The sequence below is a fragment of the Triturus cristatus genome, chromosome 11 (genome assembly GCF_964204655.1).
Source record: "Triturus cristatus chromosome 11, aTriCri1.1, whole genome shotgun sequence".
Lineage (NCBI taxonomy): Eukaryota > Metazoa > Chordata > Amphibia > Caudata > Salamandridae > Triturus > Triturus cristatus.
In genome coordinates this window covers 723,544,927-723,571,994 of record NC_140594.1, presented here as the reverse complement: position 1 = coordinate 723,571,994, position 27,068 = coordinate 723,544,927, and positions in this window count along the sequence as shown.

The following is a 27,068-nucleotide window of genomic DNA, read 5'->3' as shown; positions in this document are numbered from 1 at the left end:
AAGCAATACATTTACCAACAGCCATAGCTATCCTAAAATGTAAAGCACATACTAGAGCCACAGATACCATTTCCCAAGGCAATGATCTGGCAGACCGAACAGCTAAACAGACAGCTCAGACCCCACTAGACATGACAAAGTTACAGGTTCAATAAGTGTCCAAAGCCATGACAGTTAGGGATCCTTCCAAGGATGTACAAGACATACAGACACATGCTACGATGGACGAATTAAAGAAATGGTCGGAACAAGGAGGGGTACTGACTGATCAGGGTTTCTTTCTGATTCAATGGTACAAATAATCATAAATACCGCACATAGTCCTGCACACTTAGGAGAGAAAGCAATGATAGATAGCTTACAGAATATATGGTTCAACAAGCACCTGCGTGCAGCAGCGAAACAAAAGGTCAGAACATGTATGATCTGTTGCCAATTCAATGCAGGTAAAGGCATTCCGATGGAACAAGGTGGATTCCATCCACCTGACCACCCTTTTGAAGTGCTCCAAATGGATTATATCCAAATAAACAGATGTAGAGGTTACAAATATGTCCTGGTACTAATGAAGCAGGTGTCCCTTCTGTTAGGGTATACCTGGAAATTCCATTGTGTGCGACATCCTGAAGCAGCAGGCCTTGTAGAAAGACATAATCAGACATTAAAAATTTGCGCAGACAAAGGTATAGACTGGATGGTAGCCCTGCCGGTTGCCCTCTTTTACATGCGAATTGTAGCTCATTCTAGAACAGGCTTATCTCCCTATGAAGTGGTCTTTGGTAGACCACCAAATATGTGGGGCACTCCAATGCCTAAAAGATAATAACATGCTGACAGATTACCTTGCTTCCTTGATGTCTGCACTACTCTCTTGTTGTTCGCAGGTTGCTGCCGCCTTCCCTGACAACACCCAGGTCAAAGAATACTCCATCGCTCCTGGATGGAAGGCGCCAAAGTCAGTGCTCTGGACCACGGGGACGGCCGTTAAAGTCAAAGTGCACCTTCACCACTCTTTTACAAAGGAAAAAGACTTTGAACTTGAATTTTGGATTTTGAACACCATTTTCTAGAGGAGACTCCCCAGCAGTTTCCACAAAGCTAAACTTAGATCTAAAAAAAAAGTCAGAACCCGTTTGATCAATTAAGTCCACTAGGTGGTGAAGCGGTTGAACATGTATTCTGGCTTGCATAAGATCTTGGACTATAATATTAAAAACAAAGAGCAAGATGTGCATCACGATAATATGTATCAGCTTAATACTACATGCTATTTTTCCTCCTATTGCCTCACTCTTATACTCCTCCACTAATGATACCATAAAGCACACATTTAGTGATCTGCCATCCTATGAGCTATCATATCGACTTGCCTTACGCAACAATACCTTTATTCAGATGCTGCACCATTCACATCAGACTAGCAATGCTACAGACTGCTGGGTCTGTGGCCGACTCCCCCCCCTATCAGAACTATAAGGGAGTTTTGCCCCTCTTTCTCTATCCGTTCACACACAATGGCTCCTGTGGAGCATGGTTTAGTTTGATTAATTCCCTAGATTCAAATTCCGCAGTTTATCAAGACAACTGGGTATGGGGAAACCTGAACTTAGTTTTGCTTAAAGTCTGCTACCCTAACAAGGAGGGACTTTCCAAAAAGAACAGGAACTGATCTAAGAAATGAAGTATATGGATTAGGTAATTTTACACTTAACCTCATGATCCTGAACGTTGAATCTGAAGCTACACCAATCTTGCCCGCCATGTCCGTATTCCCAGTAAAAGGGGAATTATGTATAAGAAAGAATGGCTCCATATACATGGGCCATAGTAAATGCACCACTGTAATAAAATTCAGTGATCAAGGCAAGTCTACATTTAGAGCTTCTCGTCATTCCTACTTTATATGTGGCCAGACCGCATATATACGCCTACCTCTAGATTGGGATGGTACCTGTTACATAGCATTCCTCCTACCACCTGTTTTCCTAGCTCCTCCTGATTATCATAGAAATACTCATTTAGTACACAATAGACAGCAGAGAGATCTCCCAATTGTCGATTACACTGAAACAGCATGGGAAAAATACACAGATTTCAATAAAGGTTTCTTTCCCTATATAGGTACAGTTACCAATAGTAAGCTGATACGTAGATTAACCAGAACCCTTGAAGCAGTAGTGAACGAAACTATTTCCGCCTTAGGCAATTTAACAGAAGAGCAGTCTGCTATGCGGATTGTTGTGCTTCAAAATAGTCTTGTCCTTGACGTTATCCTGGCCGATAGGGGCGGAGCTTGTAGGGTCATCGGATCAAGCTATTGCATTTTTCATACCAGAAAATTCGCCATCTGTATATAAAGCCATAACTCGCCTTCATAAGATTGTAAGCCAGATACACCAGAATCCAGGCACCTGGACTTGGTCCGGTTGGTTTTGGAGTGTATTATCTACCTTTGGATGGAGGGTCCTATCCTTCCTAGGTATTGGCCTTCTCATACTATTCAGTTGCTGCTTATGCCTGCAATGTGGACCAGCGATTTGTGGTCTGTGTGCCACATCGTGCATTCCACATCAAGATTTTCATTCAAGATCCCGGAAGAAGAAAGAAGAACAAATGATGCTATATGAACAGATCAATGGATTAATGAAGATTGATATCTCTTGACGGGCAAGTAGGGGACAAGGAGGGAATGTGGAAATATGGATTTTTCTGATCAGTTATGTCCCCTATCTTGGACCCCAACGGTTTCATGTATGAATCACAAGTACATGTATGTTCCCTCCAGTTCCAGTTATGAAGACGCAAACACATGTGCGTCCACCGTCAACATGTCCTCTGTCAGATCCGCCATGAATAGGCCGGATATTCCATTCCTAAGTATGAAAGGCTACCGGCTTTATATGGTTCACTTATGCCATTTTACAGTCCAGGCAAGTAGGCCCTGATTCTGTCGTCAAACTCTTCTTGCCTTCTGCCTCTGAAAGCTCCAGTCTGAGCCTGCATCTGTGACCATGAACTTTGTCTCATTCTCTGCGCGGCTCACGAAGCCTGACATCAGCCTATTCTCTGCCAAGAACTGTATTTTCGCCTTCGAATTATCTGCTTCACTCCTTAGCCGATGCATTCCTGTCTAGCAGTTTAAGTAAACATTCTTCCAGTTACCGAGCAAAGGCTCGGCTTCTCTGTCTTTATGCAAGTAATTCATAGCCCTGTTACCATGGAATATTCCTACCCCCTCGCATTTAGTGTAGACACTTAGACGCTTGTACACGCACTCACAGTCAGTATAGAATAGATTTTGTTCGAGAGACCTTTCTTTTTGGATAACACAGTTCTTTAAACATAGGATATTAGATATGATTTGGGATTAGGTTGACATAACCCCAGACTTTTGTCTCCACATGTAGAGCTAAATGTCAAGTTCCTTTCTCCCTCTAGTTGCACGTCTATCACACGTCATGCGACTGCGCACGCATCTCTGCCAAATATTTCTGCTGACATTGCAGGATTCTCCAGGTATCCACCCACACATGACAAATTACCCATTATCATCAAGTGGACGCCCACATGGACGCCCACCTTCACGCCTACTTACACGCCCACATGCTCTTATCTCATTCTCTCTTGCTCTCTTGCTTACGTACAATTGAGAAATGTATATATACTGTACTCTGTGAATAATGTTTTGAGAATATTGAGAATACTTTTGAGCCCCTTTCCAGATCCAATTTTGGTGATGGAAATATTCTCCCTTTGACTCGAGTTAATGGAATAAATCCCTTTATGAACCTGATACCACAGACTCAGCCTCTTGCTTTATGCATGATCTTATTTATATTTTAAAAGTCTGACAGCGTAATATTTTATTTACCACACTCCGCAGAGCACGGAGTGCGAAAAACTCCACATACGGAGCAGAGTTTACCGCTAAGGCCTAATTCAATTTAGCATTGGTTTATTAATTTTAAAATAACAGCGTTTAGTAAGGGATATGTTATTGCTGATCTTCATGAAGCAAATGGTACACTCACAATCTCTCAAATAAAAATACACTTCAACTTTAAAATCCGTGTCCATATCCTTGACAATGACAATGATTATTTCAGGAGAAGAGCACAATAATACAGTCTGAACTTCAAATGTTAAAGTGTGAAGGGTAAACTTTAAATATCACACTGTACATGGACATCCACCCACAAATTGCTGTTTTCAAGTTCATCCAAAATGCTATAGTTAAGTTTTGCTGCATCACAGGACAAATACTCATAGGGAAAGAGTGGCCTTCTGCATAATGGATCAAAAAAACTAATGTTTTTATTCTCTTTCAGCGCAACAGTGTAATGAGGTGTATTACTGTTTTAATTCAAATTCCAATATAAATAAATGTAGTTTCAAACCAAACACGAATATACTGCACTTAAAATGAGTAAATGCACTTGAAAGTTTACAAATCAGCTTTGTGAAGAAAAACAGATGAACCTTATTTTTGAGACAAAAGTGTAAGTGAGGGAGTTAATATATGTTCCTTCTTTTGGGATACTCGAGCAGCCTTAGAATTTTAACGAGTGCAGTGTTCTATTCTGCACCATCTATCTCCACTGGAGGTGACATCACTACTCTACCCTGCATCCAACTCTGAAGGAAGTGATATTACTGCATGTCCCAGCATCCATCTGTAAAGGAAGTGACCACTTGCTTCCAGCCAAAACCATGTTTTAAACAAGAAGCAAGACAATCAGACTTTATTCTTCACTTTCCACCCCACAGGAAGTGGCATCAAAACATTATACAGAATTCCCACTTCAGAAAGTGACATCACTGGTTTGCCACCGAAACCATATTCTAAAGAAGAAGTCAGACAAACAGACCTTCTCTGTCATCCTTCTGCACAGGAAGTGATATAATTGCATTACCCGGCATCCGCTGCTTCACAAAGTGACATCCTTACATTTGCCAGCATAGAGCTCTTCAGTAGGTGGCATCACTTTCTGCCTTCTTGCTACTTCAGTCAACTCCTTAGGGTGTACCACCACCCTTGCTTTCCAACCAAAGGTGGACACAGACAAGGGTATTGCCTGTTTTTACACCAGGAAGTGCCTTAGGCCAGAAGCCCTCTTCTATGGCAACTTACAAAGTAATTCAGTCAGTCAGTAACTTTATTCGATATATAAAATATCATAAAAGTATAAAACATTATAAAAACAGTGTTTAAAATAAATATATACATGGAGAAATTTTAACAATGTCTAAAACAACATAATTCATAAGCCCCAAAGGAGAGATATCCTACAATAAGTGCAGTATAAAAAGAGGACAAATGCAGGAGTAATAGACGAGTTTAGGTAGGGCTGGGAACTAAGGCAGGGTCAGGGAACGTTAGGACTAGACTCAATAGCTAGCACTTCTTGAGTAACCTCTGTCTGATCCTCCAAGCCCCCCCCAAGAACGTGGCAGTCCCACAGATGACACTAGGGACTGTCGCCTCATAGGTTAGGATGCGCAGGGCCACCCTGGATGACCTACATCCCAAATTTATACATACGGGTTTCAGCCATCTAGATCTAACCTGGCTGTAGGCCCGACAAGCAAAAAGAAAATGGGCAATAGATTCCGTAGGGGAGGCACAACCTGGGCAGCCCTTAGCAGCACCCTGCTTACCGCTCCACCCGGTCTGGAACTCGTTTAATGGTAGAGTACCGTATCTCAACTTAAGGTAAAGTGACCTATCGCTCGGGGACTCGATCAGGTCCAAAAAGTCCTCCAGTCTGGGCATAGGTTTAATGTCTAGGAATTTCTAGAGGTGGAAGCCGGGACCTTGTGAGAGCGTTTGACGAGACTAACTATTTTAGCTTATTCATTTTAATTGCACCTCGCACTCTACTTTACTTGCTCATTGAGCCTGATTTTTAGCATTTTCCTTTGGTTGTATGCATGCTGAGCCGTTACTCACCTGCTAGAAACCGTCATTTTTCCTTGAAACGCCCATTGCAGACGATTAGGTTCTGCGTGAGGTATCAACTTTGGTCGCCATCTTGAGTAAGGCGAGGAGCTGGAGAGCGGTCTAGTGCTCGGCCCCTCCCGCCGCACAGCATAAAATGGCGCCCTGGCATAGGAGGCGCAGCGGGCGCGCCGAAGGCACGCCAAAGGCAAGCCCGTCTGTGCCCGTCCGCGGCCGACCGGGGCTAGGGGCACGAGATACTGCCCGTTTAATTACGTACTCGCCTGCCCTACTTTACTCATACTGGACCCCTGGAGCTGTTGACCTTTCAGTAATCGCTTACTTGAGACAGCTTGGTTTATTTATACCTCCCCCTCACTGCCCCCCTGCCATTTCCTCACATTTAGCTCCTCTGTCCACTATACCTCCTCTCACTCTCTTGTCTCCATCGGCCCCTCCTACCCCTCCTTGCAACACTTCAGTCACGCTCCTAAACACTAGGTCTGCGGTCAATCACCAGTATGAGCTATTCGATTACATCGATACTCACGCACCAGACCTCCTATTCTTAACTGAGACCTGGTTTAAGGCCGGCTCCTTACCTAATGTTTTAACAGCACTGCCCCCTTCATACTCTGTTATTCGAGCAGACCGACCAGAGGGCAAACGGGGCGGTGGAGTGGCCTTAATAGCTCGGACTGATTTTAGTTTTCAAACCCTCCCTTCCCCACCTATTCCTGATGTAGACTACTTGGTAGCTCGCTCGACTCTTCATCGGATACCACTCACTGTTGTTTTAATTTATCGCCCCCCCCCCAACCTACTCCGTCTTTTCTCCCAAGCATTCAGACCCTCCTGGCCACCTTGGTGATCAACAACTCATCAGTAGCAGTTTTAGGGGACCTAAACTACTGGCCTGATGAACCTGCTGAGAGTGCTCAATCCAAAGAATTCACTGACCTTATGATCTCTCTGAATTTTCTACGGCTCACTCAAAACCCTACGCACATACATGGCCACATGTTGGATCAAGTCTGGGCACTAAATATTCCATCGACATCCCCTATAATACTTCCGTGTCCCTGGTCAGATCACTCTACCATTTCCTTTTCCTTTGCTTTGACCACGATGGCCAAACCCCCACTCCCCAAAAATATTTGGGTTAGGAAATGGGGTAAAATAGACATGCCCTCTCTCTGCTCAACTTTGGCCAAAACCAGTCCTGACCTCGCAGATCTCGCCACCACCTCCCAATTAGCCATCATCAACAACTGGCTGACCCGGGCGGGCGACGAGTTCGCCCCCTTGAGGCGACTTACAGTCAAGCGGACCCATGCAGCCAACCGATGGTTCACGTCTGACTTAAAAGTAAAGAAATTGGCTGCTAGGAGAGCCGAGCGAGCCTGGAGGAAAACTTACAGTCCTGAGCTAAAGACAATTTATTTGTCTGTTCTAAAAACTTATAAAAAGGGCATTCTTGAAGCTAAAACCGATTTCTACACTCGCAGGATAATGGCAGCTGAGTCCTGCTCGAAGGAAATCTTCTCCACGGTCCACGAACTAGCATCATCCAGTAGAACCACGGCTACCATTCCCCCCTCTCAGTCCCTCTGTGACTCGCTCAACGAGTTTTTTATTGACAAAGTGGTCAAAATCAAGCTTAACATTCCCCCTCCTTCCCTTACTTTTGTCAACCCCTCCCCCCCGTCCACAGCCCCCAAACTTAACCTTATCCCCTTGTTAACCACTGATACACTTCTCTCATTACTTAGTCGAGTTAAATCGGGCTCACCCCTAGATTTTGCTCCAGCTCACATTCTTAGGGAAATTTACTCCACCTGCCCTACCCCACCTTTGACCCTTCTCAATGACTCACTAAGCAAAGGATCTGTTCCCTGCTCACACAAATCAGCAGTTGTAATTCCCATTATCAAAAAACCTGACGCCGATCCATCTTCCCCTTCTAGTTATCGCCCCATCTCCCTTCTGCCTTATTTAGCAAAAGTCCTGGAAACTCATGTCACAACCACCCTGAGCACTCATGTAGAAACTAACCACTGCCTCTCCCCTTGTCAAGCTGGTTTCCGCCCCCTGCACTCCACCGAGAAGGTGGTGATCTCGGTAATGGACGTGCTGCGCGAAGGAATTGACACCAACTCTCCTCAAGCTCTGATCCTATTAGACCTGTCCGCCGCCTTTGACACGGTTGATCATTCCATTCTCCTTAGCCGTGTCAGGGCGGCGGGCATAGAAGGCTTGGCCTTCTCATGGATTGAGTCCTTCCTGACTGGGAGGGCCCAAGCCGTCCACCTGGCCGATTTCACCGCTGTCTCCCACAAGGTTGAGTGTGGGGTTCCTCAGGGCTCATCACTCTCCCCCCTCCTATTTAATTTATACATTTACCCCCTCATTTTTTCGTTACAGCAGATGGAGGTCACGGTGTTTAATTACGCCGATGACCTCCAGCTTATTTTCAATCTCTCAAATCCCTCCTCATCTGCCCTCAACGTCCAAACAGTCATGACATTTATCCAGGATTGGATGAACTGCAACCACCTCAAACTCAATCCGGACAAGACCGAGTTAGTCTTGACCGGAGGTGGTTGCAGTCCGTGGGCCCCTTCTCACTGGCCTTTGTCACTTGGTGTTCCCCCTCTCCCTGTCCCCAAAGTTAAAACGCTCGGGATTCTTTTAGACTCACAACTTTCCGTTCATTCACATGTTGGATCAGTTGTCTCTGCTTGCTTCTTCTCATTAAGAGTAATCAGGAAAGTTTCTCGCTTTTTCTCCCTATCTGCCCTAAAGATCATTGTGTTGGCCATGGTACTATCTCGAATCGACTATGGCAACATCATTTATAATGGGGCCCCTGCTTATGCTTTTCACCGTTTGCAACTTGTACAGAATCAAGCGGCCCGCTTGATCCACGGCCTACCCAAACATCATCGAGCCACTCCATTGCTTAAAGCATTGCACTGGCTTCCGGTGAGAGAGCGTGCTCTTTTTAAACTGGGCTGCCTCACTTTCCAGGCTAGGTCGGGAACCGCCCCTGAGTTCATATGCTCTGCTATAAAATCTTACCTTCCAAGCCGTGAACTTCGTTCCACCCATATGGCCATTCCTCGCTTTAAGAAACAGAAGTCTGGCGGAGCAAAGTTCGCTGTTCTCGCCCCACTCTTTTGGAACTCCCTTCCTGCTGCCCTTCGCACATCTCCTTCCTATGCACAGTTTCGGAAGGACCTCAAAACCTTTTTATTCCTGCGCGCCTACAATGTCTAGTCTTCCTCTGCTGACGGCCACCGCATTATCCAAAGCGCCATGAAACCGTATGGTATAAGTACGCTCAATAAATGCTTTTAAATTCAAAATTCAAATTCAAATTTCTCACTAAGGATACCTCTCTGGGACCTCAAAGTAGCGGCATTAATCCAGTCCCAATAGATTTTTTTTTACGATGGCTGTAGGGGGGGGCTCTGGTTCTCCCAGGACTCACCCAGACCTAACTCTACCACCAGATCATATAAATTGGATACCCAGGGAATCTTAGAACGAGCACCAAGTTGGAGTATGTCATTTAGAGCAGATGCATGCTGGGCTAGATCCGGGGACCTGCTTAGCCTGACCCAATATAATAAAGGGCGCAGTCTTGCCACGTCACTTATGGGATGTCTGCCGAGGTCGCTGTGTAAGGGAACTAGGGGAGTGGACTGGGGGAGTGAGACTATGTCTCTAAAAAACTTGTTTTCCGATTTGGTCAAATCTGCAACATTATCAAAACCCCATAGTTCTGCCCCGTAAAGGAATGCTGATAGAGCCTTCCCCTGATAGACCTCGATAGCTGCAGCAGTTGGACGGCTGTATGACAGCCTCTGATGTCTCGCTATGGCTCCCGCTGTTCGTTTATGGCACAGGAGCATTTTAGACAAATGTGAGGCCCAATTCAGCTTGTTATTAACCCGCACCCCAAGATAGTCGAAGGCTGTCACCAGCTCCAAATTGGAAAGTAATTCATACTCATGTGCCTCACCCAGCACCCCGCACTACCCATCTCAACATTCACACAGAACTGGACCGCAAAACAACTCACCTAGTATCATCACAACACATAGACCCAAGATTAAACACATCTTATAAAGCATCTCAAGTCCTCAAATTACTGAACACGCATTCCAACTCATGCTCATTAACACAAGCTCTGCTGTACTCCACTCAACAGCCATTGCCAATCTCATCGGCAATCACAAGCTTGACACCTTCTTCATCACAGAAACATGGTTCATCTCCACAGCCTTAAACATTCTAGACATCTTTGTTCCCACAGCATCAATCATGAGGACCTCATAAATAAGAGAGAATGCCTCACTGTCATCTATAATCCTTTTGGCCCTTAATCCTAAGCAAACAATACCTAACTCTTCATGTGCCATTAACCTGTCTCCATAACTCAGTCTGTTATCTTCTGTTTCATCTACCTCCCTCCCAGACAGATAAAGGACATCATTAATAAATTCTAGGAGCTCTTCACCACCTCATCCCTCTGATAATCCCTGCACCATCCTTGAGGGTGACTCCACCATCGCAAGCTTGAAAAAACACAGAGAACAGTCTTCTCAACCTCATCATCACACTCAGTGTGTGAGAAGCAACCAACATGCTCCAAAGGTCACATCCTCACTTCTGTTTTCAACATCACCAGCAATCAAATTCAAACTATCCATACCTCTCAACTGGACTGACAACTTCTCCATCCCTACCTTCTTACTCTTTAGTGTAGTTCCTATTTCCCTAATAGGCTCTGCACATTGGAATAATGTACCCTATAGATTTGGCATAGGACTGAGGTCAGTATGCCCCTATCGAGTATAATAAACTTAATTAATTTGCACCAGCTAACTCAGAGGCCACTAGGAACTCCTTGTAAACAAGAAGGGATTAGTTTCTGGCAACCGCATAAACATGACAACTTTGTTTCCCTTTAGAATCGGAACACTCTCAGAATCGTGGAAACAACAGATAACAGTTTCACTCAGCTAATAATGCATGCTTAGTTTCTTCAGAGTTACACAGAAAGAATAGACGGACGTTTCAATAAAAGGATTTAGTGAACAGTCTTGTTTCTCGTGTAAGAGATATGAGCTGTTACAATCACAAGACAGTATGCGAGATATATTATGAACAGCGTAAGCAGTAGAATGAAATAATACTGCACTAACATTATCTTTTAGATATGACACATATATTCATATACATAAATAACATGAGCTAAAAATGCGAGTACATATAAGATGCTTCTCTAACTAGTTCTACCCCAGTGTACCTAATCTAAGTGTAGTACAAGGTAAGAAGTAGGTGATGTATTCTATAGTATGGTAGGCTATAGTATGGTATGCTATAGTCTGGTATGATAATTTTAGTATGCCTCCAGGTTCTAGTCAAGTTTAGTATGCCAAGAGTCCCTCTAGGTTCTAGTCAACTCCATACCTTGAGAATGAGAGAGGTGGGAATCTCTTTCCGGGTCTTGAACTATAACACCCCGCGAAGGGAGTCAGAACACTGGAAGCTGGATTCTCTGCGAGCAGGGATGACAGCGTCTCTTGTCAGTGAGTCAGGCCGGGAGACGGGCTCCTCTAAAGTCAAGGTCTCCTCCTACTTGTTTGGGCAAAAGAAGGTATATTTATACCCAGTAGGGGTCTTGGAATGTTAGCATTGATGTAAACTCAGGAAGAGGAAGACATCAGGAATGACCCTTAAGGAATAGCGGTTCATGCATAATAAATGAGTTCTTGGAGAAATCAATAATCCTGTGCTAGAGGAACTCCCAAGAGCTTAAGGGTCTGGTTTCTAAGAACTCGTTGTGACGTTGGGGTGGATGGATGTAGGTGACCATGCCTGTATTTGGATAGCATGGCTAATGCTTAAATAAGGACTGGGATCTTATGCCTATATCAGGGCAATGCGTATTGTGCCTATATAAGGACATGTATCATGAAAAAGTATATACGGACACCTAAAGCGGAATACAACAACTCATCATCAAAACCAACAAATTAAGGTCAATCCAAAAGTGAGCATCAAACCTTTAAAGCCTTCACAGGCTTCTCCATTAACAACCTACATCTTGAACTAATCTCTTACCCTACTGATTTCAAGTCACAAATCAACACCTTCCTAAGTGACTTCAGCACTTTTCTGGATAACTACAAGAATACCCATACTCCAATAGAAAAACACACAGGTAGAACCCAAACTTGTCAGCACTCTGGTACTCCAAAGACCTTGCAGACAAAGGAATGCTTGATCCAGATACTGGAAAGAAAATGGAAGAAAAACAGAACACCTGATGCTACTAAAGTCCCTCCGCTCGATATGCAGGCAACTCATCATATCAGACAAAGAATTATACCAACACCTTCATTGTATGTGTCAACAGAAGCAGAAAAATCTTCTACACAATTAAGCACTGCATTAACCTGCCCCCAGCACCTCCAATCCCATACTCCACAAACATGTGCATTTCCATCAACAACTTGAAACCTAGTTCTCCTCCTTAACCCACCTCTTTTCCTTCAAAGACCTACCTTTCTCACAGGTCTCACCAATATACTGTCTTCGGTCAAAGTCAAATCCAACAGAGATGATGTATTATCCTCCTTCTTCAGCAAACTCTCTCCGAGAGAAGTTCTCTCACCAGGCCAGATAGTCCCACTCCTAAAGAAATCTACATATCTGGATAGCCTTGCCAATTACCAGACCATCACCTACCTATACTTTTTGAGCAAAATCATCAAAAGCAGTCTACTCTCCACTACAAGACCACATCATCATAAACTATCTCCTGAATGACTACCAATCTGGCTTCATATAACACTGCAGCATGGAAACATCTAACTTATAAACCATAGGTGATGTTTTATGACCACAGATGAAGATGACCCCTGTCTCATGTGCCTTGAACATCATCAACAATTCCATACTCATCGACACCCAGAAATTTCATATGTAATTCAATGTCAACATCCTTCATCTGTTCTTTTCCTTCCTTTCCAACCAAAAAAAGATTATTTACTTGGGCACCTCGATTCCCAGAAGGACCAAATCACTAGTGTAGTCCTCCAACATTCATTTTCAACTACTACATGAAGTATCTTGGGGCAGTACTCGCCCATAACCACGTCACAATTCACTAATATGCTGAAGATATACAATTTTACTTGAAAATGTCCTACATTTCAGATATCCAGTGCCTCAAACACTACCTGCACCTCAACTGAGACCCAGATTTCCAGCACCTACTTGAAGCTCAATTGCACCAAGACAGAATTCCTGTTTTTTGCCAAGAACAACAAGCAACAAATGGTACAATCCTCATTTGATGAGATGAATCTTGATGGCTTTGAACGCCAACTTTCAATGAATGCCAAGTCACTTTGGCTCATCCTTGACACCAACCTGACCCTCAAGGAACAGATTGTCAAGACAAAAAAGCCTGGTACAAGCTCTATCTACTGCAGACAGTGAAATGGTTCAGAACTATTGTCAAGCCCTCATTTCCTTCTAACTGGATGGTTGAAAAATCTGCACCCTGGGCTCTCAGTCTCCACACTGGCCCCCTATAGGACAGCCTACACACACCAGTATGTGTCATCCAGGGCATGAAGAAATATGATCACATCACAGCCATCCTGATGGAACTCTAGTAGATTGTCTTGCAGCCCTGCACTATCTACAAAACCTGCTGTATAATTTCCAAAGTCATCATGATCTACATCCCCACCTATCTGGCTGATCAATCAATCAATCAATCAATCAATCAGGGGTTTGTATAGTGTGGGTACTTACCCGTGTGGGTCTCAAGGCGCTGAGGGGGGCTGTTGATCCACTAGGGTGTGAAGGTTCTTTCAAAGAGCCAGGTCTTGAGGTCCTTCTTGAATTGGGTCAACAATGCGGATTGCCTGAGGTGGAAGGGCAGGGTGTTCCAGGTCTTGGCGGAGAGGTAGGAAAAGGATCTTTCTCCTGTTCTGGTCTTGTGGATCCTAGGGACCGAGGCCAGGGCGAGTTGGGTACAGCGGAGCTGTCTGGCCTGTACATGGAATGAGAGTCATTGGTTCAGATATTCTGGTCCTGCGTCGTGGAAGGCTTTGTAGGCATATGTGAGGAGCTTGAAGGTAATTCTCTAGTTGACTGGGAGCCAGTGAAGTTGTCAGAGGTGTTGTGTAATGTCACTGCAGTGGGGGATGTCGAGGACCAGTCTGGCTGCGGCATTTTGAACGTTCTTTAATTTCCTGAGCTGTTTCTGGATGACGCCTGCGTAGAGTGCATTGCTGTAGTTGAGTCTGCTGGTGCGGAAAGCCTGGGTGACCTCCTTTCTGGATTCTGTGGGGATCCATCTAAATGTCTTTCAAAACAGGCAGAGAGTTTGGAAGCAGGATGAGGATACTGCGTTGATTTGGCGGTTCATTGTGAGCGAGAAGTCAAGTGTGATGCCGAGGTTGCATGCATGGTCTGTAGGGGTGGGAGAGGTTCCCAGTGTGGCGGGCCACCAGGAGTTGTCCTAGGCTGATGGGGGGGTCCCAAGATGAGTGCTTCAGGCTTGTCTGAGTTGAGCTTGAGGCAGCTGTCTTTCATCCAGGCAACAATAGCCTTCATCCTGCTGTGAACGTTGATTCTGGGGGCTGTTGGTTCATTGGTGAGGGAGAAGACTAGCTGCGTGTCGTCGGCGTATGAGAGAATGTTGAGTTTATGGCTTCTGACAATAGCTGTGAGGGGGGCCATGTAGACGTTGAAGAGTGTTGGGCTCAGGGAGGAACCCTGGGGCATTCCGCAGCTGATCTCTGTAGGTTCTGAGAGGAATGGGGGTAGTCTGATTCGCTGTGTTCGTCCGGTAAGGAAGGAGTGATCCAGTCCAGTGCCTTGTCGCGGGCATGCCAGGTTAGTGGAATCTCGTTATTAGGGAGTGGTGGAAGATGGTGTCGATGGCAGCCAAGAGGTCCAGTAGGAAGAGGGCTACGGTTTCGCCCTGGTCGAGGAGGGAGCGGATGTCGTCGGTGGTGGCGAGGAGTGCGGTCTCGATGCTGTGGTTGCTTCGGAAGCTAGATTGGGAGGTGTCTACATCGTGGTTCTCTCCGATGAACTCGGAGAGTTGGTCGTTGCTGGCCTTCTTGATGACCTTGGCTGGGAAGGGGAGCAGCGAGATGCATCTTAAATTCTTAAGGTCTGTCGGGATGATCACAGTGTGTTTCCAGTCATCGGGGAAGGTGGTGGTTTCGATAAAGCAGTTGATGGTGATCAAAGCTGGGCGGTGATGGTGGCGGATAAGCTTATCCCTTCTTGTGGCTCTTGGCAAACCCACAGCCAGGACTCTATGAATTTGATACAAAGAAGTGTAAAAAAGTGACAAAGAAAAACAAGGCTACAGGCCTTTTCCCTATGATGGATATTTAATTAATTGTTTTGCATTCATAACAACGTTATAATGCACACACAAATGTGCAGAGTGTATTCTCACCTTTAGATTGACCATAGGGTGGAGTTTGAAATGATTACTATCTGGTTGCCATTTTTATTCCATATCGTGTGTCTTTCTTTATTTCAGGAAATACTGAACCAGCAATCTCAAACGCTGTAACTCTTGTTTTCTGTTCCAATGTGAAATGTCTTGTTTATGAAGTCCTTATAAAATGCGCTACCGAGCACCAGCAGAGTACTGCTTGGACCAAATGTATCTCATTATGTTGCAGATAACTGTTAGTCTGAAGAACATTTAGAGTGAGTTCATTGTGCAGCAGCTTGAGAAAATAATGTTTCTATTTATCTGTTTGTGCCTTACCCTGATTGATCCTTCATCTAGGAATCATGTGTGGGTGCGGTGAATGTTGAAATTGTGAAATTTAGGCTAAAACAATATGGAAGATTCTCCAGAAGCTTCTTTGCCTGACCCTTAGACAGATGTCTTTAGAGTAGATGTCTTTTCACTTGCCTTTATGGTAGAACTCTTTTTTCCTGACCCATTATCAAACTTTCTTTGACTTAGCAGAGTAGGGTGCTGTCTTTATGGGTGAACAGAACTTGCTGCCTTTGGAGACAACCTTATAATAGTTTATTTATAACATTGAACTGCTTTGAATTTGCATTGATTATTGCATTCATGTATTGATAATCGATATGCAACAAATTTGGTGATTTGAATTTGTAACTTTGCTAATCCTATAATAAACATTTATGGTTTTGAAACTTTTAACCACTCCCTGTCTTCCTTGTGAAGCCTAATGTGCTTCATGTTATTGAAATGTATTGAATTTTAATGTTAGCCTCAGTCGATCTAAAGATTCATCTGAGAGTGCATTATAAACCTGAATTTGCACCAGAATGTGTACAAAGCCAAGCGCTTCATCTCTTAAATACAGGATCTAGTACAACATCAATCAGGATTGCGCAAACTATGCCCAATTTCAGGAAAGTGTTGAATGCGGGCCTCTTAAAAGAACACTACATAATGATGAACTGAAAAAACAGGTACCTCTCAAATATTTGTTGACTCATTCTTTTCTTGAACCCTGTACACAGTTCTTCTGCCTTTTACCATATTCCCACTAAACAAATACATATTACATAGATACATACCCTAAAAGTTGGTATCCAGTGGCGGCTCCGCCACAATGGCTGAGGAGTGTTGCCTGACTGCCTGGCTCCGAACCAGCAAATGTAAATTAAAACGATGTTATTACCTTGTTTTAATTTACATTTGCTAGCTCTTAGCCGGCGCTGTTGGGAGGGATGGGGCCGAGGTTTGGGAGTGGGGAGGAGGAGTGTGACGTGCATTTTACTCCCTAAGTGCGCATATGTATTTTGGCTGGCTGTCTCAGGCCGACCTAAACACACATGTGCATTTAGGTTTTCTCTAGCCCAGCCACATTGAGCAGCCAGGCTGGAAAAACACCACTGACTTCTTAGTCTGAGCAGGGCATCTTTTCTGCCTGCTCAGACCAATTCCCGCACTGCTCTGCAGCGAGGGGATTGGACAGGGAGTCTGTCCCAGGGGATGCTGGGACCAGCAGGCAGGAAAAGGAGAGGTGGCACAAGGAGACACGATTCTAGTGCGGCAGGCAGCCAAAGGTAAGTTTATATTCACCCCCCCATGCGTGATGCCTCCAGCGCGATGCCACCAACCCATAACCCTTTGTTAATGGTAGCCGCCACTGCTGGTGCCCTAATGAATTGACCCTGCTCAGTTACCAGGAGTTTTCAGTTCCTGTTCAGGTGGTTGGTATTGCTACATATCTATAGGAGAGCTATCATAGTACATACAGATCAATATTGGCATACTAGTTGACACTGATACATACAACTACATACTAATCCATTCCAGTCCACCTTGGACCAGTTTCTTGGTGCATATGACATCAAAGTTGATCATATTGTCAACTGAGTCCATGTACCAGCATCCCAATGGTGGTATGGTGCATTAACCCAAGCCATGCCTTAAAAGACAGCTCCTTTTTTATCAACTTTGTTAAGCATTTGGAAGACAAAAGAGAACGTGACACACATTTCAGCATCATCATAAGTATCGAAGGAGACAAGAGGATTTAGCGCCTACCTCCTAACAGGATAACACATGTTAGACGACCAGGAGAGGCGGAGATTTACTAAGAATTTGCACCGTGTTTGAGTCACAAAAGTGACGCACATAGACGCAAAATCTTTTTTTCCCTATTTAGAAAAGTTATGCGAAACAGCACATAGCGCTGCTTCTCTTTACTTCACGTCATGGGGTTATACCAAGGGTGGAGCAGGGGCATTCCCATGTAGCCACCCAAAGTTTCTCATGCTAAACCCAATTTATTTAATAAAGTACATTAGGTTTAGCATGAGAAAACTAGGCGCAGGGAAGAAGAAATGCTTTATTTTCTCCTTCCGTTTCCAACTTTGCATGCGTGCTGCACTGTGCAGCACGCATACGAAGTGGGAAACTTTGCATTGTGTTTGGGCATCGTATTTTGTGCAGGAAGGGTACTCTTACTGTGCAAAACCTATGCAAGACTAATGCACACGCCCTAGCACTATGGCGCTAAGGTGTGTGTTTGGCGCATGGCAGCTGTAATCAATGCCGGAGCAAGGGAAAGGGGAAGATATGGCACTCTCCTGCTCCCTCCCTGTCGTGCAACGCAGCACAGCCTCGCGGGGGCCTGCGTTGCGTGAATTTTTTGTAAATCTCCACAGAGAAGTCCAACAATGCACTAGGATACTGAGCTGTCCCCCACTCCTCTCCCCGACTGTTCATTCCAAAAAAGAAACCCGCATTATTCACTCATATTAATGAGAAACATTCCACAATAAAGTAAGGTTGATCTGTATTGAGGATCAGCCTGAGAGGCGGAAGGGTCAGGGTGGGTTGTTCTCTCTGTGGGGGGGAATACCCATATGTCGGAAGCTCTCAGCGTTGTGGGTATGGTGAGATGTATACCCCCCTTCTGTTTTGTCGTCACATGTACATAATGAAACATAGCTCCTTTTGATGAACGAGAAAGAATGAAAGGCCTTCGATCATACATTTTGTCTGGTGGACATATTGGGTATTTCATATGTACATACCACTTTACTTTCACTCAGCACGGCTCAGAAATAGAAAGAGGCAAATCTTGCACACTGTTTCCAAGCTAGTCCATATGTAAATAATTGTTGTTATTGGCTTAATTGGCCAGATACAAGAGCTTGCTACTTTGGAGTCCTGCAACTCTAAGGAAAGATTGGAATTAATATAGATCCGTAGGTTGCGCACAACTTTGGCCAGCATTCCTCAGACATGCTGCGATGCAGTATCAAACACTGTGCAAATGTCGGCTGGTCACCTTTCAGGAGTCCTTTGATTGCTGTATTCATATTATTAATAAAAAGGAACAAAAGAGACAGAAATACTGAGGTGGTACCCTCAATTGATGGACTGGGGAAAAATATGTTTCATGTCATGATTAAATGCAATTCAAGCGGTGGGAATAATGATTTATTGTACATCATGAAATTACAACGTTGCCATTATTCATGCAAATCCATGTTACACCACAAATACTGCTCTCAAAGCAGCAGTTACTTAAGAAGACATTCTGGGGCAGATTTACGAGGACTGGTGCATCCCTGCACATCAGCAGGGATGCGCCAGTAAAGATGCGACATGCAGTAATACCCTTGCGCCACCACGGATGCGTCGCATTTACAATGTGACGCACCGTGGCGCAAGGATAGCCAGATGCGTGTCGCATCATATGGCGTAAGGGCAGCGCATTGCTGGAGTCGTGTCTCAAGCGCGACGCAACTCCAGCAATGCTCAGGGGCGCCCTATGCCTAACATACTGCATCACTCCTAAAGCCTGCTTTAAGCAGGCGCAGGGTTTTGACGCAGCATGGACGTAAAAGTGACTCCGTGAAATCTTGTAGATTTCACTGCGTCACTTTTACGGGGCTTCCTTGCGACGGAATGTCCACCCTGCATACATTATTCCTGGCACAGGTATGATGTAGCGCAGGGCTTTACAACGTGACGCATCTCACTAGATGTGTCACGTTGTAAATCTGTCTCATGGAGGCGCATTGTTTACGACGCCGCTGCGTCACAGAAGTGACGCAACGGTGTTGTAAACATGTCGCAAGGGGCTTGTAAATCTGCCCCTCTGAGTACAGAAACATCTCAAATCTTGTATTTCTTATTTGAAAGTCTGGTGTCTTAACCCTCACAGATGCTTCCTAGTGAGACACTTACATAATACATGAGCAGTGTACAATTTTGTTCTGCAGGGTACCTCCAGTGGCCAGAAATTAAGCAGTTTTGAAATATGTTTGTGGTGAGTAAAAGAAGACAGGTGTATCTCTTATTACAAGAATGATGTGCATTTATTGTGATCTGATGCAACACTGTAACTCTGGACGTTATAAAGGGCACAGTAATGAAATGGCATTCCTTTTCTTTTATGCAAGACAAAGACTTTCTTTGTTGTTGACCATCATTTTGAACAGATCCAGGGAATGTGTAAGTTTTTTTCCCCCAAGAAACCTTTGTATTTTCTTTAGTACTGGGGTCAATCCAGATGAATGTGTACGAGAACGTAAGAACAGCAAGGAAGTAATGGCACAGAATGTTTTGTTTCGCCTTCATCCCTTCCGTTTTCTGAATTAATTTTTGTTGGCTTTTAGGACTCAGTGCACTTTACCGCTGCTAACTAGTGCTAAAGTGCTTGTGCTCACTCCCTAAAACATTGTACAATTGGCATACACCTGACTTTAAAACATGTCTCGCACCGACCATTACAGTCTGTGTGCAGTTTTAAGCTGCCAATTAAACATGGCAAAATAAACCTTTTGCCAAGCCTAAAACACTCTTTCTTAATACATATAAGCCACCCCTACAGTAGGCTCTAAACAGCCCATAGGTCAGGGGCATTGTATTTAAAATGTTGGCCATGCACTTTTAAGTTTTGGATGTCTTGGTAGTGAAAAACTCACAAATGTGTTTTTCACTGCTGCGAGGCCTACCTCTCCCTCAAGGACTGGATTACCTATTACATTTAATAAGTGATAACTTTTGTTTGGGAACAGATTGAAATTTTATGTTTGGTGCCTAAAAAATTGCAATTTAAACCCCTCTTTAATAATACATTTGGATTTTAAGCCATAATTCAGAAAATGCCACTTTTAGAAAGTTGATGTCTTCTTGTCCTACCCATTTGGTGCTACAGCCTGTATCCTGGGTCACATGACTAGAGGAAGTTGGCAGTTGGCCTTCGTGTATTCCTCCCAAACAATGAGACACAGGAAGACTAGTGTTAGCAGGATGGGCCATCCTGACCAGTGGGAGGGGTGGAGCTGTGCACAGCTTCACAAATGTTTCATAGCTTATGCCTCAGCACGGTGAACAACCTTTACAACGCAACTGTTACAAGGCACTACACTTACAACGAAATTTTTACAACGCAACATCCATTACAACGCATTCCATTACATAGCATGACACTACAACGCATGTTTAAAAACTACCTTTACAACGCATTCCATTACATCGCATACTACCTTTACAACGCATACCATTACAACGCAATCCAACACTTACCCTACTGTTGCACCCCCTGGAGTTAGAATAGTAATTTTTACCCCTATACTATGCGTTGTAATGGTATGCGTTGTAAAGGTAGTATGCGATGTAATGGAATGCGTTGTAAAGGTAGTTTTTAAACATGCGTTGTAGTGTCATGCTATGTAATGGAATGCGTTGTAGTGGATGTTGCGTTGTAAAAAATGTGTTGTAAGTGCATGCGTTGTAAAAGTGTGCGTTGTAACGACATACATCCCTCAGCACACATACAAAGAACTTCATTCTAGTTGTTTGTGATGCCAGCTCCAGTGGAGTCTGGACAGTCAGGCAGGAAATTCCAGGACCATCTCTGGCGAGAAGCTTTTTCGGAGGTATAAAAATAGGACCCTCTGACCAAATCTTCAGTTGCGGTGGATTCTGAGAGGACTGCCTTGCTACCCATGGCCTGCTGTGTATTTCAGGGGACTGCTCTGCTGCTCCAAGAGGACTGCTCTGTGCCTGAAGCATGCCCTGTGCCCTCAGAGGACTGCCCTACTGCTTGAAATCTGATTTCCTGCTTGAATCAGGACCTACCTGCTCAACTATCCACCCACAGTGCTTTGCCAGTCTGCCTGATTTCGCAGCCGCTGTGTTCTTCTCCGCAGCAGCAAATCCTGTTCATCAGCTTCTTTCTAGAGGGCTATCTGGCCTCCTGAAGCCCTCGTCAGATACAGCTTACAGGTTTGTACCGCTGGAGATCTTTGACCACCAAACATAGAAATCTTCACCGTGCCTTCATCCAGTGGCTCCCAGACGATGACGACTCCTCCTCGTACACTACTGGCTGCCTAGCCCCACTGAACTTTACCTTTCAGATATTTTTCCTTGATATTTCTTCTAAGTCAGAAGGTAAGCCGAGACTTTTCCCAATCAACTTCTTGTATTCGCACTGTTCTCCATTGCGGTTGGCCATAACTTTCGACTTTGCCTTAGTCTCGCACAACTAGATGTCCGGGTTGGCGCTTTGATCTTTTAGGTGCTGGATTACACTAAAACCTTTAAAAATTCATAACTCCAGTTCTACAAATTGGATTTTTGTTTATTTGGTGTCAAATAATTTATTACAATTTACTCCGTTTTTCTAAATTCTGGTGGGCTTTTTCTTGTGTTGCGTTTTCACTTTATTATTGTTTGTGTGCTGCATTAATACTTTACACATTGCCTCTAAGCAAAGCCTGACTGCTTTTGTGACAAGCTACCGAGCGCTAAGCATAGATTACTTTAGTTACTTTTTGTAGTTCACCCTGACAAGGATTGCAGCTGTTGCTTGAGAAGGTCTCACATCTAACCAACAGCCCAATTTCTCACACATGTAATCTGCCTGTCCTTACTGCATGAGTTTATCAACTCTGCTGCATTAGTTGGCCATTCTTTGGTAAATAATTCCAGTCACCCTGTTTATGGGGGCAATGGTGGCCAAGATGGACCAGATGATAGCCAGGGACATCTGGGTCTTTTCATCATTAAGGAGATTGGTGTCCAAATGTTTCAGACGAAACATTGCATTCTGGACACATCTCATCGAGGGCAGATTTCACTTTGCATATGCAAGTTTCTAGTTTTGCGTGGACGGCTATGGTGATGAAGAGAATGTGGGTATATAAGAAGATCCGCCAACTGACCCCTGAATGACCGACCGGGGACGAGATAGGTCTAAATCAGGAATCACCCCCTTAGGTCGTTCAGGGAGGCCCCCAGCGCAGATTTATGTTGATTTATATTGTCACCTCTCGGGTAGAGCCCTGGAGCCATCATGCTTCAAGCGCGAATGGTGCGGATCAATAGACTATTAAAGCACTGACAGGCACAATGGAACAGTCACAGAAGCCAATTAAAACCCGCATCAGACAACAGCAAATTAGCATACGTGACGGCACTAAATCACGCCTCGGATAGGCTGTAATTTTTGCCTTGCAGGAGGTTTAATCAGTGCAACATAAAAGTCTTGTGTAGCAGTCAATCAGTAAATGGGACAGTTGTCGACTTAATGGAGTGTAGTGTTTCTCGGTTCCGGAAGGCAGGCTGGCTGATTCTTAACCCTTTCTTCTTCGTGTTTGTGATATATGTTTACAATGTTATATTAGGTTATCCCACATTTTTCAGTTTCAGTGACGGTGTTTGAAAGCCTGGATGATGTCGTGATGCAACTAGAGGGTGCTTTTATGGGGGATTAGGCCTCGTGACCCAAAGCCTGCACACATGTCATCCCTTTGGTCTGGTATACACTCCCATACATGATTATTTGCACCCACCTACATCATGCAGTACTCTTAGGGGTAGATTTATGTTCCCTGGCGCATCCCTGCAAATCAGCATGGATGCGCCAGGGAAGATGCGTCACGCAAGTTTGCCCTTGCGCCACCGCAGATGCGCCGCATTTACAATGTGGTGCATCGTGGCGCAAGGACAAGCAGATACGTGACGCATCTGCTGGCGTAAGGTTGGCGCAGTACTGAAGTTGCGTCGCAAGCGCGACGCAACTCCAGCACTGTTCCAACCTTTCCTATCCCTAACATGGTGCGTCAAGCCTTACGCCTGCTTCAAGCAGGCGCAGGGTTTTGACGCATCAGCGTTGGGAAAGTGACTCAGTGAAATCTTATAGATTTCACTGAGTCACTTTTCAGGGGCGTTCCTGCGACGGAACGCCCCCCCTGAGTAGAAACGCCCACATGAAACGTGCGTCAGGTTTCATGTGGCGCAGGGCTTTACACCGTGACGCATCTCCATAGATGCGTCACGATGTAAATGGGGCGCAACATGGCGCAGGGTTTACGCCGCCGCTGCAACACAAAAGTGACGCAACGGCGGCGTAAAAGTGGCGCAAGTCCGATATAAATCTGCCCCTTAATCTTTTTTACTATGGCTGCCAGGACAAAATTTCCATTACGCCAACATATTCTCATGAAATTTTGATAATTTGGCATTATGGTTGTTACCTGAAATTTCTGAAATGACGCTGTTACACAATGGTGTACAATTTGCTTACCGTTTGCTGCAAACATTTTGCGGAAGTGAATGGGAACAACTTGAATGACCAGAACGCTAGGGTCCAGGCTGCGAACGGCTACTGTTTGCGTCGTTTACGTTTTTGAAACTTTTTTTCAGTGTGAAATGCATCCTTGCGTCCATTGTTATGCCAAAAGTATAGCACCTAATACTGGTTTTCATTTCACATACTTCCCAATATTGTGTGCAATTTATCTGAATTTGTGTGTAGTTATGCAAAAGCAAATTGTACGAATATTTTCGCATACCCCTAGTTTTCTGTTTTTTACTATGGATCTCACTATAGGCAAAACTGGTCTTCCAACATTATGGTAGTGAAATATCATTGTCAAAATATTGGCTGGCAGAAATATCGGGTCCTAAAAAATGTATATAAAAATAGCGTTCCATTTCAGTTATTAGTAGAAAATCTACATCCAAAGAAATTATATTTTTGTAAACAATATTCAGGACATGATGTTTCTCTCAGGTCAGGGGTGTAGCTATCAATGTGCAGCAAGCATAGTGGCACAAGGTCCCACGGTTGTGATGAGCCACTGAACCCCAATTTTAGCTGTCTACTATTACAAAACCATGTGGATGGGGGGTAGTTTTTCTTTTTTGCTTTCAGGCTTATGCCTCCCTTGCTGTGCCATTGTGACACAATATTTTTGCTAACAATGTTCTACTATATGTCTCTTTCAACTTACCTCCACCAATGAAGGGATGATGGTTGCATGTTATGCCATGAGAGTTATGGAACTGTATAACGAACAGGTTGGCTGGTAAAGAGCTTTGGGGCATATCAGCAACAACCGGCAATAATTATCACTAAGCGCACTTAGCGCTAGGATAATTATCGCCGGCTAGCATGGATTTTTATCGCTGACATAGCGTGCTATTAGCAACGCTTATCTCAAAAGCGATAAAAATCCTAGCGCAAACTGCCAAACGTGAGATTATCGCTGGAAACCCAGCGATAATCCCACGAAGTTTGGCGATAGCTTGCTGATAGGGCCTCACATACTTAGCCATGATATTCACCTTCCATAGAATATCATGGCTAAGTCAGTTTCAAAGCAGGCGTAAGGAAAGTAGCGATAACATAGGTTATCGCTACTTTTCTTGTCGCTATGCAGCTTTGTGTGAGGCTTGATAATAGGAGAAATGGCGCTTAGCGACATTTCTCCCATTATCCTGAGGAGGAACGCCCACTTTGCATCTCATTAGAGATGGGCGTTAGGAATTCAGGCGCTAAGGCAAGGTTTCACGCAATAGCGTGACCTTGCTGATATAGCGATAAAATTATCTCTGCTTTTCGGCCGACAACAGCCGCAAAAGCGGTGATAATTTTATATCTCGGCCTTGTAGATATGCTCCCAAGTGCTTTTTGTAAGACATTACACTGTCTAAAGCGCATACAGCTAACTCCGAAATTCCCACAGTTCCTGCATGAGATGCAGATGGCACAGCTCGGAAACAAGGAGAGGCAGCCCCTGTTCTCTGTTTTCAAAGTATGTTGTCGGCTGCTCCTGAACCAACTTAGAGGTCCCTACTCTGCACCAGTTTCCAGTAGCGGCTGGCACAGAACAAAAGTGGAAAGGAGGCGGTGTGGTGGGTGGGGTATAACATTTAAAATAAAGAACACTTACCTCCGAGCCGCGTCTCTCCTCCGTAGTCCCGCGTCGTCTCTCTGTGGCCAGAACCAGGAAGCACATAGTCATCCTCCCCTAAGCCAATCACAATGCTGCAATGCAGCGTTGTGATTGGTCTGGGCGCCGTGGTTCGGTGCTCAGGCGGGGAATGGGAGCCTGGGCATGTTCTTCACCAGGCTGTGTAATGCAGCCTGGTGGGGAACATGCAAGGTGCGCATGACTGTTTGGCCGGCCCAAGACAGCCGGCCAAACAGTCATGCACACTTGGAGTGTGCAAACCTCTCCTACCCCTGTGCCACTATCCCCGCCCCACCCTAACCCAGCCCCGAACCTATGAAAAATAAAATGATAATAACAGCATTATTATCATTTTATTTTTCCTGCTCTGAGAATAGTGGGATGATCCTCCTCCGCCTTAGTGGAGGAGCTGCCCTTGCCAGCTCCTACGTTCATGATACCACCCTGGGTTGGAACGATGTGGTGTTTTGTTGAGATTAGATGAACATATTGTTCCTTGTAGTCTGGCAACATTTGTTAGTCCTATGTAGCATTAAAGCATGGCCCAATGATGCTCAAAAAAGAGGTCTCCTATCACTATTTAACTGGTAGACAGTGACCTTGGAGCATACAAAGCTAAGGACACTAAACCATTTTTGACGTCCTCTTAATATAAATTTCATTCTGAAAAGAGAATACATACATTGATTGAAATGCAAAATGTAGTCTACGAATGAACAATGCTTTGGTCTTCCATGAAATCACAATATCTACATTTTATCAGAATTGACCTTTCTACCTCTCATAGTTTTTGAGAACTGCTTTGTAAGGTGAGGTGCCATGCAGTAAGGTGACATGTTAAGCCAAACTGTTTATGGTGTGGAGTTAGGTGGGGTTGCCTGTTGAGGTATAGAGTGGTGGAGTGGGAGGTCAGGCTACTAAATCTGAATCTGTTTGACATGCCACAGTGTGGTGCAGTATGATAAGGTCTGGTGTTGGTTGCAGTGGCAGCTGCTATGGGGCCATGGTGGTGAAGTGGGCAGAGGGGGGCAGGCGGGAGCGGGGGTTAAAAAAAAGAATGAAAACAGTACTTACCTGTCCGCCGCCTCTCCTCTGTTCTTCTTCCATCGAGGACGCCACAACAAGAAGCACCCAGGCTCCCAGTCTTTACCAGCCAATCACGACGTTGCTGATAGCAGCATCAAGATTGGTTTGAGCACCGTGGTTCGGTGCTCAGAGAGAAAGTGGAAGCCTGGGCATGTTCTACACCCAGTAGTACAGCCTGGGTGGAGAATATGCAAAGTCTGCATGACAGTTTGGCCGGCCCAAGTCGGCTGGCCAAATCGTCATGCGTGCTTAAGTGCACATACCACTC